Source organism: Phocoena sinus, chromosome 2 (assembly GCF_008692025.1).
Source record: "Phocoena sinus isolate mPhoSin1 chromosome 2, mPhoSin1.pri, whole genome shotgun sequence".
Classification (NCBI taxonomy): domain Eukaryota; kingdom Metazoa; phylum Chordata; class Mammalia; order Artiodactyla; family Phocoenidae; genus Phocoena; species Phocoena sinus.
This window is the reverse complement of record NC_045764.1, coordinates 155672811-155690554: the sequence shown is the minus strand read 5'-3', so window position 1 is coordinate 155690554 and position 17744 is coordinate 155672811. Positions and strand designations below refer to the sequence as shown.

Here is a 17744-nt window from a genome sequence, read left to right as displayed (position 1 = left end):
GGGAAACAAAGTCAGTTATACTCACATGACAGAACCAATTCACTTAACGTCACAATGGGGATTAAGAACAGTAAATACTTTGGACATTTAAAGTTCTTCCTGGGCCTGGAGCTGCAAGGCAAGACTGGAGAGTGATATAATGAGCTGGCTTGAGTGCTTTAGGGGTAGAGATGTTTGCTTGTGGTGAACAAAAGATGAGTTAAGCAAAGTTCAAAGAGCAAGAGAAATGTTCTTTAATTGGGGGTTCTTCTATTTGATGTTGTATCTGGTGAGAGAAAATTGTATAATTGAACTGAAGAATGATTAAGAGGAGTGTGTTCTGCATACCTAATAAAAGTAGCAAGTGTTAGCCACAATTTGTACAGGTTGAATTCTTTTAACATCTTGTGCTGTATTCGGGTATAAAAAGACAGTTCAGGGCTTCCCTGGTGGCACAGTGGTTAAGAGTCCGCCTGCCGATGCAGGGGACACGGGTTTGTGCCCCGGTCCGGGAAGATCCCACATGCCGCGGAGCGGCTGGGCCCGTGAGCCATGGCCGCTGAGCCTGCGCATCCGGAGCCTGTGCTCCGCAATGGGAGAGGCCACAACAGTGAGAGGCCCGCGTACCGCAAAAAAAAAAAAAAAGAAAGTTCAATCTGGGGTTAGGAAAAAAATCTCAAGTGTATACTTGCCCTGTCTATCTCTGAGAAATTAATGTCAGCAATGCTTATTGTTATAAAGAGCAAAGGTATATCTGTATACTAATTGTATATAGTGAGAAGGTGATTAAGGCTTTATTATGCATTTTGGTTATGCATTAAGTTTACCATTGGCCCCAGAATACCACAAAGAGAATAAGCATATTTATTGAGTACTTAGTACATATCTGGCCTTTTGAAATGGCATCATAAACCTTTTTTTAGTTTATTTCTCTCACAGTATGAATGTTAGAACCAGAAATCCTGTTAAATGTAATAGCCTATGTTGTTTCTTGAGTATTTATTAAGTACTGGCAGCATTTTCTACCAAAACGTCCACTGAGTGCACTAGAATGCACCAGCCAACTAACTATGGAGTTGAGTGTCCAACCTGATGTCCAACAGCAGAAGAGTTCAACGTTTGCACTTTGTAGCAGCAATTAGTGCCCAATACTAACACTGTTAAGAGCAAAGAAGGAGCTTAATACCTCTCAGAGCATACAAGCGTGCAGGGACACATCACACAAAGCCTTGTATTTTAAAGACTAGAGGAAAATCCATCGAAAAGGGCCTCCGTTCCTGAGTTTCCATATTCAAATATAAATATCACAGGTGATATTTTTGAGAAGATTATTAAAGTATACAGGTAGAAGTCTTACAATCACAAAATAGAACTCTGGGGAGAAAAAGAAAAAGTAGTTTTTTAAAAATTATAGCACTGGGCTTCCCTGGTGGCTCAGTGGTTGAGAGTCCGTCTGCTGATGCAGGGGACGCGGGTTCGTGCCCCGGTCCGGGAGGATCCCACATGCCGCAGAGGCCCGTAAGCCATGGCCGCTGAGCCTGCGCGTCCGGAGCCTGTGCTCCGCAACGGGAGAGGCCACAGCAGTGAGAGGCCCATGTACCGCAAAAACAAAAAACAAAACAAAACAAAAAATCATAGCACTAAATACTGGCTATTGACCACTTTGAGTTTTAAATCTTGGCTCTTCTTACGATTCACTAGGTAACCTTGAGTAATTTTGCTGTGCCTATGTTCTTACCTGTAATATAAAATCGTAAAACTGTCTTCCAGAAGTGTTTAGTGTGCATTAGATTATCCCAGAAGGGAGAGCTAAATATTTCATTACAATTTACAGTGTTAGCAAATCCCCATCTATCCAAATTGAAGTCAATTTTATTTACTCATTATCATCCTATAATTACGTATAACAGCCATTCTACATTTAATGTTATCCTCCTTAAGGGTAGGAGGTGTGTATTTATCTCTAAACACTTCCCAGTTCCTTTAAATAAAAGGTGCTCCATTTACTCATTGAACAAATATTTATTGAGTACCAGTTCTGTGCAAGGCACTGTAGTGGGCAAGCTGCTTATGCTAGATAGTTTGTCGCCCTTTATACCGAATTAAAGAAAAAGAATTTTAAATAGATGTTTATAATAAAATATTAAAAAATGATATTAGAGAGGATGTATGTAGGAACATATAACAGGACCTATCTTTGGTAGAGATACAGGTAGGTTGGGTGCAAGTACAGGGGGTTGAAGGTGGGTAGGTTGAGCAGGGGTGGAGTGGCAACCCAAGTCGGCTTCCCAAAGGAAGCCAGTATTTAAATGATAATCAGGAGTTAGCATTGGTGGGTTTGGAGTAAAGGTAAGTTTTAGGCAGTGTGAAGGATATGGGAATGCCTGAGGTAAAAGCATCAATTTCATGTTTAAGGAACTGAAAGAATTTCAGTGTGGTGGAGTATAGTGTCTGAGAGAGGAGAGGCAAGACAAGAGTTTGTAAGGTAAACAGAGGTCTAAAGGATCTCATAAAGGAGTTGGAATTTTACCTTTAGTATATGGGAAGCCAGTAAAGGGTTTGAAACAAGAGAACAATGTGATCAAATTTTCATTTTTAACAAGTAACTAGCTATAAAGTCCAAAACCATTGGGGGCAGGCAAGATTGAAACCAGGGAGACCAATTAAGCAAGTGTTCGTGAGAATGTTGCCGAGAGATGACAGTGACTTGGATTGGGTGGTAGCAGAGTGTGTGAAGAGGAATGGGTGGTTTCTTAGTATAATTTAGGATATAAAAATTTAGGGAACTTTTAGATTGTTAGGGAGTATAAAGAAAGGAGTTAAGAATGACTCTTCGGTTTCTTGATTGGGCAACTTCATGGATGGCTGTGCTAAGTCATGAGATAAGAGGAAGTTGATTAGTTCAATTTTATGGTATTCTGAGTTTGGGCACCTTGAAACATCCAGGTGGCAATGTCCTATATTGAACTGGACATGCAGAATTTGGTGTCATCAGATCTGGTCTCTGTATCACATAGAGATGATACTAAAAGTCATAGGAGTGGGACTTCCCTGGTGGTCCAGTGGCAAAGAATCCGCCTTACGATGCAGGGGACAGGGGTTCGATCCCTGATCAGGGAACTATAGATCCCACACGCCACGGGGCAACTAAGCCCGCGTGTCGCAACAACTGAGCTCACGTGCCTCAACGAGAGAGCCCACGTGCCGCAAACTACAGAGCCCACACGCCCTGGAGCCCGCACACCACAACTAGAGAGAAGCCCATGCACCACGATGAAGAGCCTGCATGCCTCAACAAAGATCCCGAGTGCCGCAACTAAGACCCGACACAGTCAAAAATAAATAATAAATACATTTTTAAAAATGAATAAAAGTCATAGGAGCAATGAGAACTCCCAGGGAGGTGTGTAGAATAAAGAAATGAAAACTTAACCCTGTGGAACACCAACACTTAAATAACAGGCTAAGGATGAAAATCCTGCAAAGGAGTCTAAGATCTAAAGAAAATAAATTCTAGGAGCATAGTGTCATGAAGCTTAACAAATAATATTTCAAAGGGCAAATAATCAGTAAAGCTGAATAAATATTTGTTTAATCCTTGAATCCACTTAGCTAAGGGGTTTAGCTTTTAAAATAAAAAATTATTTTAAAATAAAAAATTGTAATTTCCTATCATATTTATGAAACAAATCATTCACTTTTGTAAATATCCACTAGGTAGCATAATGCCTTTCCATAGTAGGTACTCATTAAATTTCTGTTGACTAAACAAACAAATGAATACCACCCTGCTGGTCTCTTGTTTACACAGAACCTATTCCTGGTTCTCTTTAAGGTCTACCCATTAAAAAACAACCACCATCCCTGTCCTAGAGTTCATTTTTGTTTAAAAAACTGGGGGGCAAATTCCAGGTTCTATCATTCCTGTACACATACATACACACACACACAAACACACACATACAGTTACTTTCACTCTCCCTCCTTCTCTGTATCCTCTTCTGCTCTCCCTCCCTCCATGAGTGTAATATTGAAACAAAAGGTCAGTAAGTGAGTAATTTATCCCAGTGGTAGGAATCGGTGGGAACAGAAAAGGATAAAATGGCGAGGGTGGGGAGAGCAGCAGAGAGGAGAGTGTTTTCAATCTTCAGAGGAATCACAAACAATGGAGACAAACATATTGGGTGATTTTTACAATACAGCTGGTAATTACCAAAATTCTTCACTGGAGCTTAACGTTGTCTGGCTTTGTGTGTGTGTGAGTGCGCGCGCGTGTGTGTGTGTGTGTGTGACATTCATGTGCAGTTACATTGTGCTGCTCTTCTTAAAAACAAAGTATTGTCTTTGACTATAAATGTGTGGCACAGTATCACAGCCCTATTTGCATATGGGTTTGAGGTACGTTGAAACAAGCAAATCCCTTCTTTAATCCGCTGCAGATCAGCTGAAACATTTTAAATAGACACAAAAGATAATCCATCCTTCCTCACTTTAGTTGAAACGTATTCCGTGACTGACACCTTACTTGTGATGGCTGCTAGTGGTAAGGTTGCTGTTGTTTTTGTTTTTATTTTTTAAATTTCCAGCCTACCTGGCTCACCTCTCACCAGTTTCTTGCTTTCCTCCCCCGTTTCACTTTGTGAAGCCCAGAATGCAAAGCACACCAAAAGAGTATCATGCTTCATTATGAAAAGCTTCAAAGTGCTACCTATGACAGTCACTTAACAGAGTGTCTGGAATATACATGTGCCCCTCGTCTTCTTCTGACTTACCATAATCTGGCTTTTGGTTTTATTTTAAATGAGATAAAAATAGATGATTATGAACACGATTTTTCCTATTCATTGTCCTCTTTTACTAGGCCATCTTTAGGTTATTTCGAGGCAGTATTCATATATATATAAATTGGAGACAATAATATTGCTGACTTCATAAGACTGTTGAGAGGATTAACTATGGTTAGAAATGTATAAACCTTGGTATCTGGCAGGTCCTCCATAAATATGAATTCCACACGTGGACTATTTATTTGCACCTACTATGTACCAGGCATGCTGCATGCTGGGCATTGAAACAGTAAACATCCTTGCCTTCATGAGACCTGCCCTCGTGGAGCCACTCCCTCACCATCTCCTTTCCTCCCCTTTCCCCTCCCTCTTCCTCTCCTCTCTTCCTCTCTCTTCCACTAGGCAACCATGATTGTGCTAAAGGAAATGTTACGTCTTTGGATGGCTACTAAATATAATGAAAAAGTGAAAAAAGTCACAATATGGCAGTAATGAAATTGACTATGTGGGCTACATATGAATATCAGTCTCATTATTTTAAGAGGAAAAAGGGAACATTTTAATTGTAGCATCTATAATCTAAAAGTGTTTCTGGACACTTTCTTCAGTATCAGTACTTTCATTTAAAATGAGCTGAATCCTTCATTTAATTTTTTAAAATTGGGTTTATGTTCTTTAAAAAAGTAATTTTTTTTTGGAGACATTTCAGAAGCTATGCCCTTGAAGGACATTAAGTGGCACTATCGACTTGTTGTTTTTCCGATGACCTGTAATTATGTTTAATTTCTGTCCTAGACAGCTTTTTAAAAATATATTCTGAGATCTTTCATTTGAAGGATTTTAGTTTTTTGGAAATGTTTTGGGAGTGGAGGGGCAGGTGTTTGATTTTTGTTTTTGTCATCTAAACAATGCTTAGGCACAAACATCTGAAATGAGCTAGAAGGAGAAGATAATCTTTTCCTCAGTCATTACTTCATTACAGCTACTTATAGAGTAGCCTATGGCAGTGTGGTGTTTTGAAGAAAAAAATAGAACTCGAATTTCTTAGTTCTTTTGGAACAAGTCTAATAAATATTAATATAGTTGTATTACATTATGGAAAAGAATTCCAGTGTAGAGTTGGCAGTCACGTCGTTGGAGATAAACTAGGCAAGAAAAACCACCAAAGACAGAAAACTGACATGGGCAAATAAATTGCCCTGGCAGAGGCTGACAGTATAGAACATTAACTGCTCAGTAATCCCAGTAGATGGCCAGTCCTCCCCTAGTAAGCAACCATGGGTTAAAGTGGGCTAGTGACAGACCAACTGGGTAGTCTATGTGGCTTTGCTGTCAGTCATTTCTGCCTGACTGTAGAATGTCCAAACCTGAATTTTCAAACTAGGTTGTGGTTTGGGGAATTTAGAGATTGTGGATAGAAAGCAGGGATGGGGTAGCTAAGAGTCCCTGAGTTACTTTAGAAGGGAAAGTGAGGGTGATGTGGGATGCTGCGTCCTAACACTAGATCTCCAGAAGAGTTGAAGGATTAGTAAAAGAGATTCTTAAATTTCCCCATAAATTCTCATTAGCTGGGGAGATACTAAAGTATGTTTTTTTGTTTTGTTTTGTTTGTTTGTTTGTTTTGCGGTACGCGGGCCTCTCACTGCTGTGGCCTCTCCCGTTGCGGAGCACAGGCTCCGGATGCACAGGCTCAGCGGCCATGGCTCACGGGCCCAGCCGCTCCATGGCATGTGGGATCTTCCCGGACCGGGGCACAAACCCGTGTCCCCTGCAACGGCAGGCGGACTCTCAACCACTGCGCCACCAGGGAAGCCCCTAAAGTATGTTTTTAGAAGTCCCAATTTGAATAAATTGGTGAACTGGGATTGACTTTTTAAGGCTTTATTAAACTGGAAGGTAAATGCAATATCCTGCTTATCCCTCGGATAATTCCTGAGAGTTATAATGGAACTTCTATAATTCCAGAAACAAAAATGTAATGCATATGTACTTATTCTTCCCAAGATGCAGTCTTCAAAATGTAGGCAAATCTCTTTGTATCTTTTCCTTTGTCTGATGTATGATTAAAAAATAATGGTCCTAAGCAATGACTTAAAACATGGGCGATTATAGGGGATGGAGGCTTGGGCAACACTTTGCCCCTTTCAGGGCTATGTGACTTAATGGCTCATTAAAATCTCTATTTTCTCAAAAGGTGAAGAGGCTTACCAAGCCTTAAATTTGGTATCAGTTCTTAGCAGAGATAAAACGTTAGCAGTCTGTATTAGGGTCAAGCAGGGTCTCAGCCAATTATATTTGCACACTTCAATTTACTATGTCAAGAGGCCTCAGGAGAGCAGAGAACCAAGATCAGTAAAATAGATTCCACTTGAAATTTTAGTGATCATTAAATTTTATCACCCTCTTTCACGTGAAATTTGCAACTTAATTTCAAATTTATGACAATAAAAATGGAAAATAGAATACCCTGAGAATGAAGTATTCTTGTGTCTGAGTGTATGGAAGTTGATTGACTAGATTGTTTTCTTTTGAGAATAAAAAATATAAAACTGTGGCTGGTTTTGTTTATCCAAAGGGATGCAAAGTAGAAGTCCTAAAGATTCAGCAGTCTCCTTGAATCAAGCTTCTTAAAAAGCTTCTAAAAAACAGATGCCATTTGGAAACATTTTAAAAATGCAAAGACAAAGTGTAGTCTTTGAACTCAAAAGCCCAGATTTTACCCTGTGACAGAAGGTTTACTAAAAGCTCAGTAGTGAAAATGAACTAAGTATGTGTTGCAGATTTTGTAAATTGCTGCCTCAAGGGGGGAATTTATTTTATCTGTCTCCATACACCATCTCTTTCGCAGTTGACGCTGTAAAAAGCAACACTTCCAGAAAACATCCCCTGGTACCTTCATCAGAGTCCAAGCTCTGGTTTCCTTGGGCACTGGGCCTGATGTAAAGAACAACTTGTATTTTCTTGGGAAAAATGAAAACCATCTAAGCACGTTATGACGTTTTGCAAGTGTTGAACTTGTCTGGGAGTTTTTGCCATGTTTCCAGAGTCAACTGTCGCCTTACGATTTGGGGCAATTTCATTTGGGTTGCAGTTGGAGTGATCATTTCAATACCATGCTCCATAACGTGTATCTGCTTGTTCTTCTCCTGTCACATCCCTAAATGGGCCTCAAACTCGGGACAACTAACCATGTGTCTAGTCCCTTCGGGCTGCTGTAACAAAGATACCAGCGACTGAGTGGTTTAAGCTAGAAACGTTTGTTTCTCACAGTTCTTTTTTTATAAATTTATTTATTTTACTTATTTTGGGCTGTGTTGGGTCTTCGTTGCTGCGCTTAGGCTTCCTCTAGTTGCGGTGAGCAAGGGCTACTCCTCATTGCGGTGTGCGGGCTTCTCATTGCAGTGGCTTCTCTTGTTGCGGAGCACGGGCTCTAGGTGCGTGGGCTTCGGTAGTTGCGGCACATGGTCTCAGTAGTTGTGGCTCACGGGCTCTAGAGTGCAGGCGCACAGGCTTTGTTGTGGCACACAGTTGTAGTTGTGGCACACAGGCTTTGTTGCTCCGTGGCATGTGGGAATCTTCCCGGACCAGGGCTTGAGCCCATGTCCCCAGCATTGGCAGGCGGATTCTTAACCACTGCGCCACCAGGGAAGTCCCGTTTCTCACAGTTCTGAAGGCTGGGCAGTCTAAAATCAAGGCAGATGCACTATGTGTATTCAGTATTTGTGTTGGCAGATTCAGATTCAGTATCCGGCGTGCTTCCTGGTTCACAGCAGACAGAGAGCGCTCTGGAGTCTCTTTTATAAGGGCATGATCCTTTCATGAGGACTCCACCTCTGACCTAATCCCTTCCCAAAGGCCCCACCTCCTAAAATCATCACATTGGAGATTAGGATTTCAATCTATGAATTTCGGGGAGACACAAACATTTAGGGCATAACATTGTGTTCTCTATATTGTCTTCCATCTCCTGATAACAGTGACAGTTGTGAAAAGCAATATTTTAAGTAATGACTGTGATGTACAACAGATTTGGAAATAAATGCTCAGCAGTAATATATATCTGGGTGAAACAATTTCTGCTGACTCATAAAACAAATCTCTGAGGTTCAAAGTATTAAGAGGAGATCATTGAAAGAAACTGTAGTTCTCGCTTCAAGGGCTATCTCCAATTCCCATCCCTGGCTGATCTTCCAGAATATAAAGAAACAGAGGATTTCCCCAGTCTGGGATCTTGGAAACTCACTAATGTTATGTTTCAATCTATTAACAAATACTTATTTAGCATTTGTTAATTCCTGTCAAGATTGTGCTAAATCAACCCCAAAGGGTGATGATCTGTACATTAGAGAAGAAAAAAAATCACCCTCTGTCTTGTTAATGAATGATATTAATAGCTACCAGACAATTCTTTTGTGTCGTACACTGCTAAAACTTCTAAATATATGTCATTTATTCCTTGCAACAATTTTTATAAGATAGATACTTTTATTCTCATCTTACAGATAAAAAAGCTAAGGCGCATAGCTTGCTCAGCCAGTTAGTGGCCAGGCTGGTACTTGCGTTAGAATTCGCTTGTCTTCTGTGTTACTGTGCTTAAATGCCTTGTGAGCTTATGAAGAACAGAATTTCTTCACTTTTTTTGTTTGTTTGTTTAGGTTCCTGGCATTTCTTTAAATGTTCCTTTAAATTTCTTCTATTTTTTTCTATGAGAATGATTTGTTAGTAAAGATATTAAGCATTTAGTGTGGTAAAATACTGACTGACCTCCTACTTCCTCAAGAAAAAGACTATAAGAAGCTAAACAATTTTGAGAGAGCACATTAAATAAGTCAGGCGACACTGGGGTCTTAAAAGTAGTGAAACTTCTTCCTGCCTTTCTATAACTTTAAAACTACTTATAAACCCTTAGGCTCTAAGCTCACATGTATATGGTGACTGGACAGTGTTATATGTATATTTAGCTATTGGCACGTGAGAAAGATTTTAATTCCTGGTGCAAGATTATGAACAATCCAGTAATCTTGAACACTTCTAGGAAGGAGAAGGGATCATTTTTCTTTTTCAGTTCTGCACCTTTTCTTTTTGCTTATTCATCATGTTTTAAATAAATAGACTGAAGAAAGTTGTTATTAAAGCCCTCCTTGGGCTTCTTCAATTTCAGTTTTAAGCCAGGTTCAAAATATTCTGGCAAAAATTAAAGGCAACATTGAAAACGTTTGCATAAATTTTAAATTGTGCAAAAGGTGATAAAACTAAACTGAGCTGAAAGAATGACTAATAAGCATCTCCTCTTATATCTTTGTCTTTTTATCATACTCAGTGATTATTTTGGTTTTAAAAAATTATTTCTGAAGTGCATTCCTTTTCCAGAGTATCTGCATTACACTCACTATTCTAAGTTTAATTTGTTAGAAGTTTAGTGTTTACTTTTAAAAGTGTGAAGGCTTATTAGCATGCTAATAAATAACATTTAATGTCTGTTAACAATGTTTCTGTATTTGCCCATAAAATGAAATAGAAAAATACTACCTGCAAGGGACTCCATGCCTTTACTACATTCTGGTGGTAATTGAAATCCCTGGTTCTCATTTCATTGTTAGAAAGAACTAATAAATTTGTCACGAATGGAACAGGGGTGGAGGAAAGAGGCCATTTATGAGCTCAGTGATGAAACTAATCTCCTGCAGCTCAGATCTAAAAGAACTGGGAGACCAGCACAATAGACGTGCCATTTAACTGCATAACATCTCCACTAATTGAGTGTAGATCTTTGCTCTCCTTTATCCTTTCTTCTGCTCTTTCCCCAGTGGTATTGACTGTGTGTGTTTCAGCTGGCCTAATGTCAGACCCAGAAGTCAGAGGGAGTTGCAACTTACTTAAGAAAGGCATATGCCAAAAATATAATCTTTTTTTATTATATACCAAAATAAATATAAAAATGTGTACAAATAATGGTTTTTATTTGAACATTAAATTTTGTGATATAGTATGTGTTTTGTTACACTGTCACATGACATCTGTTAAAAATAAGGTTTTGGAATGCTCTTCTGGCATGTGTAATTTTGAGAAAAGCCTGCAGAACAGTTATCCAGTATATCCTCTAACCTCTACCACACACATAAAAATAGCCCTGGTGGTAATATTGGCATTTATTGGCTATTTGCTCATAAAACTGCTCTGTCAGCATATGGTATTTCCACTACTCCATTTTGTCAACATATTAAATAAACACACACATTTTTTTTAACGTGACCTTTTATTTGTCTTTCGGAGTTAATGTAGACTCCTTTGAATCAGGTGGACCTGGATTACAGTCTAACTGCCAACATTTAATCACAATGTACAATTCAATACATATATCTTTGAAGTCTGTTTCTCTGACTTAAATGAATGAAGTTAGTCATTTTCACCGTTGAGAGTTTTTGTGAACATTAAATGAGAACATATGTGAGAAGCACCCAATACAATTTTTGCAAATAATAAGCTTTTAATAAATGGTGTTGATTTTTATGATACTGGTGATTTAAAGGAATGTTTTCATTGACAACCACAACACACATACCACTGTCCCTTTTGTTCCTTAAACTAAGCAAATTCTTTGCTGTCCCAGGACCTTTGCCTTTGCCACTCCCTCTCTCTATAATGCTTTTCCCTTAACTCTTTCGGTGACAGCTCTTTTTCATCCTTTAGTTTTCAGCTCAAATGTCACCTTTTTGTGAGAACTTAACCTGATCAACCTGTCTAAGGCAAACCTCTGCCCTTACCCCACATCGTAGCTCCTGGGTGTCTTCTTTATTTATGTCCTTGTCTTCTCCTTTAGAATGTAAGCTCCATGAAGGCAGAGAGACCTTATCTTTCTTGTTAATAACTGTGTACCCAGTGTCTATCATAGTGTCTGTGTCAGTAAACGTGGATGAATTAATTAAATGAATAAATGAGTGGGAGGGAGGAGAAAGAAAGGAAGGAAGCAATGATGTAGGGAAAGAAATTGGAAGGAAAGAAAAAATAATGGATAAAAGGAATAAAGGACAAAAGGAAGAAACGTATATAGCCTGAGGAATGGTTTATATTCTGGGCATATGTATTTATGCACATACAACTTTTAAATTTTGCTTTAAAGTTTAAAAGTTGGGTAAAAATTTTCTGGTTCTTATTTTAGTTTCTTATCCCTGGTCAGCATGTCTCACCTTATCCTCTGCTTCCAGCAACATACAGGGTTTCCTACAGGGTGACCTCTGTGAGGCCGGAAGTAATTCTTATAGGACACCAATATCTTAGAAAAGGGGGTTACCAAACTTCCTGTAAAGGACCAGTATCTAAATATTTTCACTTTTACAGGCCATATGCTCTCACCCAACAACTCATCTCTGACGTCATAGAATGAAAACAACCATAGACAATATGTAAAGAAATGAGTGGGCTATGTTCCAATAATACTTTATTTATGGAAAGTGAAATTTAAATTTCATGTAATTTTCACGTCATGATTATTCTTACTTTGACATTTTTTTTCAACCACATAAAAATGTAAAAACCATTCTTAGCTGGCAGACCTATAAAAACAGGCAGCATGTTGGAGTGACCTTCTGTCGTACTTTGCTGACCCTGCCTTGGAATGAACTACAGTTTAATGGTTATCTGTCTCAAGAATGTTTGTCTTTTGAAAGATGAACTGGAGTGGGAAGAGTCAAAGAGTAAAATTTTGACCTCTTCCTCAAAGAATAAATTTCTGTTGGTAGAATTTTAAATAATTTTGCAAATAGAAGGAAACTATAATTTTGGGTAATCAGTCAGACCTTCCTGAACTCCTAAAATCACACTCCATTAGTGGGTCATTATCCACAGGTAAGGTTGTGAGTGTTAAAAGTAGCTTTCATTACTGGCTAAAACTGCCCAGGTGCGTCTGTTAACAAGCTCACATCTTATTTATTCCTTCCTTCATAGACTTTGGAATTTAGGATCAGTTACTTCCTGGGATGATTTTGAAAGCCAGACAATTGGAGATATTTTGAAATGAATCACTATTCTTTATTTATAATCCTGAAGAGTAAAGTATTTTAAATTTCAAATAATGATTTCCCTAAAATTTGTGACCTTAGTTGGGTAAACAGTTATTTGGAGGAACATTTTAAAGGTCCTTTAAAAATCATTAGAAATTATTATGGTCCTATTGGTGTTATTTTTATAGCTGTTACTATTTATAGTGCTTTAAGTAGACAATAGAGCTTTCCAACTCTTTTTCTTTACTCACATCTCTCTTAAACAGCCAAAGCTACTATTTAAAATGCCACCTTCGGAAGATGCTAGTCAGACCGCAATGAGAAATCAGAATGAAGCTCAATTTGAAGAAAAAGCAGTTAAGTACTTCATAGGTAAAATATTTAGAATATTTGGAACTGAATAGTCAAAATACATCTGCTTTATTTCAGGACATACAGGGTAAGTCAGCCTTCAGGTATGCTTCCCAGAAGTTCAACTGAAAACTATGTTGTTGGGTTTTTTCTCTCAGTTTTTGTAGATACTAAGAATAGTGCACCATTGATTATCAGAGTACATATAATCTAAGGCTAGTTTTAAATCCTTTAATCACCTTTCCCTTTCTGCCTGTACTTGTGTATTACAAAAGGGAGGTTAGTAATAGTTCTAAGCTGAGTCAAACTGAGTTAGGAAGCAAGAAAAGCCTGAGTTATGTCAGCCAAATACATTATTTTAAAACAATCTGTCTATGCCTTGCTCGTTCATTCTGAGCAGCAGCCTCTCTCTCTGTATAGAATGGTGAGAGATAACTGTGCGCCGTAACCCGCAGAAGGAATATGGGAATGAGGGTGAAAAGGAGAGTATCTAATATAATGTTCCTTATGCTTTAATTCCTGAAAAGAATTGAGTAAATGACTTTCCATGTAAATTAGGATGTGGACTATTGGAATTACAATTTAATTCCCAAGGTGGACTGTTTGCTTTTGCCATTTAATGACTCAGCCATGTGACATGCACAGTAGTCAACAATCAAGTGTTGCAATTCAAATATTCAAGAGCAAGGAGCTTGGGACAAAGGGTTCTGTGATTATATGGGTTTCCTTGTGAACATGCTTCACTTGGAAACCCAAGAGATGTGCACACTTGAGGGAAACAAAGGAGATGTTAGCCTCAGGGAGTCTCATTAGATCAGCTATGTTTGGTGGCAGTCAGATACACACCCTGAAAAAAAAAAAGCACACCCAGTTGTTTTCCACAAGTTATGCATGACACAGACCTACTCATAAATTATGCCATAATCACCACTGCACTATGATTTGCACAAGAGTTCAGAGCATATTCAGCTGATATATGACAGGCCTCACAACTGGAGACATGTACTTTATTTCATAAGGTGTAAATCCTTGAAAAAAAATGTGGTGTGTTGGTTTCTGGATTGTTAGCTTTTTCCCCCTGCTACTCAACTCCTGTTCCTGCATCTCTTTTGGGGACAATCTTTGAAGTTACATTGGTTATCATTTTCATTACCCCTAACCACGATCATAGCCTTTATATTATCTGCAAATAACTTTTAGGTGTTCTCCAGTCTAGATGTCATTCACTGAACTTTTGTTACCTGTTACTAGCAGTTTCACTGTGGAACTGAGCAGTACCAACAGAAAGAGAATTCTGGCTTTTGCCCTTCATTTGGGTTGCAGTCTTATCCTGTAGGCGCACACCTATGCACCGTATTACATTGTGCATTAAAGAAGAAACTTACAGTGATTCTTTATTTTAAAGGGGAGCAGGGGGAAGAAATCTCATTGCCTTGCTTTGTGTTCTAAAATATAAAGGGTAAATCTGAGATTTTTTTTTTTTTTTTTTTTGGTATTAGTTTTGTACTGTTGACTAGAAATGCTTACAGGGATTTTAAGCAAAACCCTTACCTAGCCTTTCTGGCTGCATTTTCCAGTGTGAAATCTGTTGAAACAAACCAACAGAGCCCCATTTCCATGCTTTCTCTTCATTTTCCTCCTTCACCCCACTTGTATTCCCTGCTCCGCAAACCCATGTACACATCCCACTTCAGTGTAAGTGCAACCTCAGCCTTTCCTGAATAGTACTGAATGGAAGTGCAGTAGTCAACAACGGCCTCATAATACCGCAAACCAAACCGCTAGCCTGAGAATACAGCAGAAGAAAGCTACAGAAGCAAAACTGGCTGCCTCAGGTCCCTATCTGGCAACGGTAGTGGATGAGAGAACAGGTCAGAAATGTGGAGCACACACTTCGGCTTTGTTGTTAAATTTTGTCATTGTTTCTGCTTCTGATTTTCCAGTCCTCAAGTGAAAGGTAGATAACAAGGATCATTACTAGGCTAGGAAATAATACATATCTTTAAACTGGCTTTTCTTGATAACCCAAATGTTGGGTTTTCTTATTGATGACTTTTTAGGTAAAATCCTGATGCCTTGTTGTGGTTTTCTTTTCAGCATTTCTGTTTTGTTATTTTGAACCCTGAGGTAGATTATTTGAAAAAGGCACATAAGCAGCTAGTGAAATGAGTTAACAAAGATTGACCAGAAATATCTAATGATGGCTAAATTGAACACCAGATGATGGGAAACCACTGCATGCTGCCCTAATGTCATTCATTCTAAAGGTTTTTAAAATATAGAGTAACTTTGACTTTTAATAGATAACATGCAATTTTATGTACAGATCTTTGACTTCTGTGTGTATTCAAAGCCAACTTATGCTATATTTTAAAACTTTGGTGTTGCAACATTGAGGTTGTTTACGATTTTTATCTATTTTGTTTTAATTTTTTAGAATGACTATGAAACACTGATCTTTTTTTGAGGTGGTTAATAAAAGCCTTTTCCTTTTCTTTCACTTTAATATCTTGAAGTGTGGAAAAGAATACATTTGAAATTATTTCTAACTCTTTGAATTATTTAAAAAAATGATTGACAATTTGTTAAATGTAATGGGTTGTCATGTAGAAAAATGCATAGAGGAAAAATGCATTTCATTTTATAACCTTCATGTACGAAACAGCAGGTAAAGTGTGAGTGTTGATTAAACCAAGATAACATTGACAGGAAAAATGCCCTGCAGTGGTCTCTCTGGGTGAAGCTCAGTGGATTTTTCTTCCAGAAAACAGGCTTTGTGCATTTAGAACAGTGATGAGAGGGAGTCCTCACTGTGGGTTTTCTTTTTGAAAATTATATGTTCATCATGGCCCTTCAGTACAGAGAAGTTTCCAGAATTAGTCTATGCTTGTAATGTTTCTTAGACTCGGAAGCAATAGAGACTTTCATTATATTTTTACGCCAGTATTGTGCTTTTTTTGTATGCTAATGGATGTATTTAAAGCACTTTTGGAAAATGCTGCATTATTGTGATAAAGTCACTAGACCTGTACAGCTCTATTTATCAGGGGGAGAGAACTCTGAGTATTCAGACCTGTGAGTCTCTATTTCATTTCTTAGATGGGATGGATGAATCAATGTGGCTAGTTGATTGGCTCAGCTGAGTCAAATAAACTGTTAATGAGCAAGGATTCAGATACCAACTCTCCACGTATCGTTCATTTCCTAACAGCCTACAAATATGTTCCCATCTCCAGTGATACTAATGAATTTGCTTTGGTTTATTCATAAACTCTAATGTACGCCCCACTGTGACCAGGTAGCAAAGGAATATATACAGCTCAAGACAGGTTACTAACCTAATGATAAAAAGTTAAAATACATCTTTTTTTTATAGTGCATGTGCTATTGTCCTTCTCAAAAATATAACTCACCTTACTCCATCTGTCAAGCCCAGAATAAATTAAAATGTGATTTCTAGCATTATTGTTTTCATTTAGAAATGGTATGTAGTATTCACACTGATAATAACAGCTAGTACTCTTCATTGTAACTCAAGGACTATGCAGTGACTGTATGTATAATCCTTAAGAGTAAACATTAAAATAATTGTTGCCATTTTAGGTTTTTCTTAGACTTTCCCCATCTTAAATAGCACTAAAAAATAGTGGGAAAGGGACTCTCCAATCACAAAAAAACTGGTAACGATAAAACATATTTTTTCCCTAAGAGCTTTTTTCTTCAAAACATTTGAAGGAACTCTCTCCTCCAATTTTTAACCTTCCACTCCCCATTGTTTCTTTCCTTGTTATGCAGAAATATTTCATACAGGAGAAATAAATAGATTTGGTCTAATAAAATAGTTTATTTGGCATAATAAAATAATTTATTTAAAATAAATTATTTGGTCTAATAAAATAATTCTTACATCTTATTTCAAGTGTTTTTATTTGGAGTAAAAGCACTTGGAGGCCCATGAGTGGGTTTCAGAGAGTCTGCAATTCCCCTAAAAATATATACAAAATTCTGTGTGTTGTGTATAGTGTACATTTTCCTGGGGAAAGGATTCTCAAAGTCCATGGCTACAAAAATAAGAACCACTGATTTATTAAAACCACCTGAAATGTCATGATTATACTGAGAGTGTCTTCATTACTTCATTACTTCTGTCTTCCCCCTCTACTCCTCTCACCTACTCTCCCCCCTTTCAATATCCTAGCAATTCTCTTCTTTTGGGGATCTAACCTTAGGAGTGTGTATGTGGTAGGAGAGGAGGGAGAGTGCTGAACCTGCAGGCCAAGCTTGAAGATAAAATCTGTTGAAATGAAAATTGAAGATTAAACAGCAACAACAAAACACTACAGTTGCAGTTATAGTAAGAGTGGGAGAGGATAGGGAGAATATATTTTGGTATAATTATATATTCATTCCAGGACGTATACTGGCATGTGTTTTCATAGACTGTATCAGTGCCACAATATTGGCTTAAGTTATTGGATATTTTAATGATAAGAACAGGAGCAGAAGTATGTAAATATTTTGTTTGAGAATAGCGATTTGCAGTAGCCTAATTCTTTTATATACATAATTATAATAACTAATCTTTTCTGCCAAAAAAGAAGTCAACTTCAACCATTTAAATTTCGCA

The 17744-nt window shown here is 38.0% G+C and overlaps 1 protein-coding gene across 2 annotated transcripts in view; it reads left to right on the top strand.

Annotated features, from left to right (window-relative positions):
• CEP128 (centrosomal protein 128) overlaps window positions 1–17744 on the top strand; it is a 436342-nt gene that overhangs the window by 360674 nt on the left and 57924 nt on the right. The window lies entirely within an intron of this gene.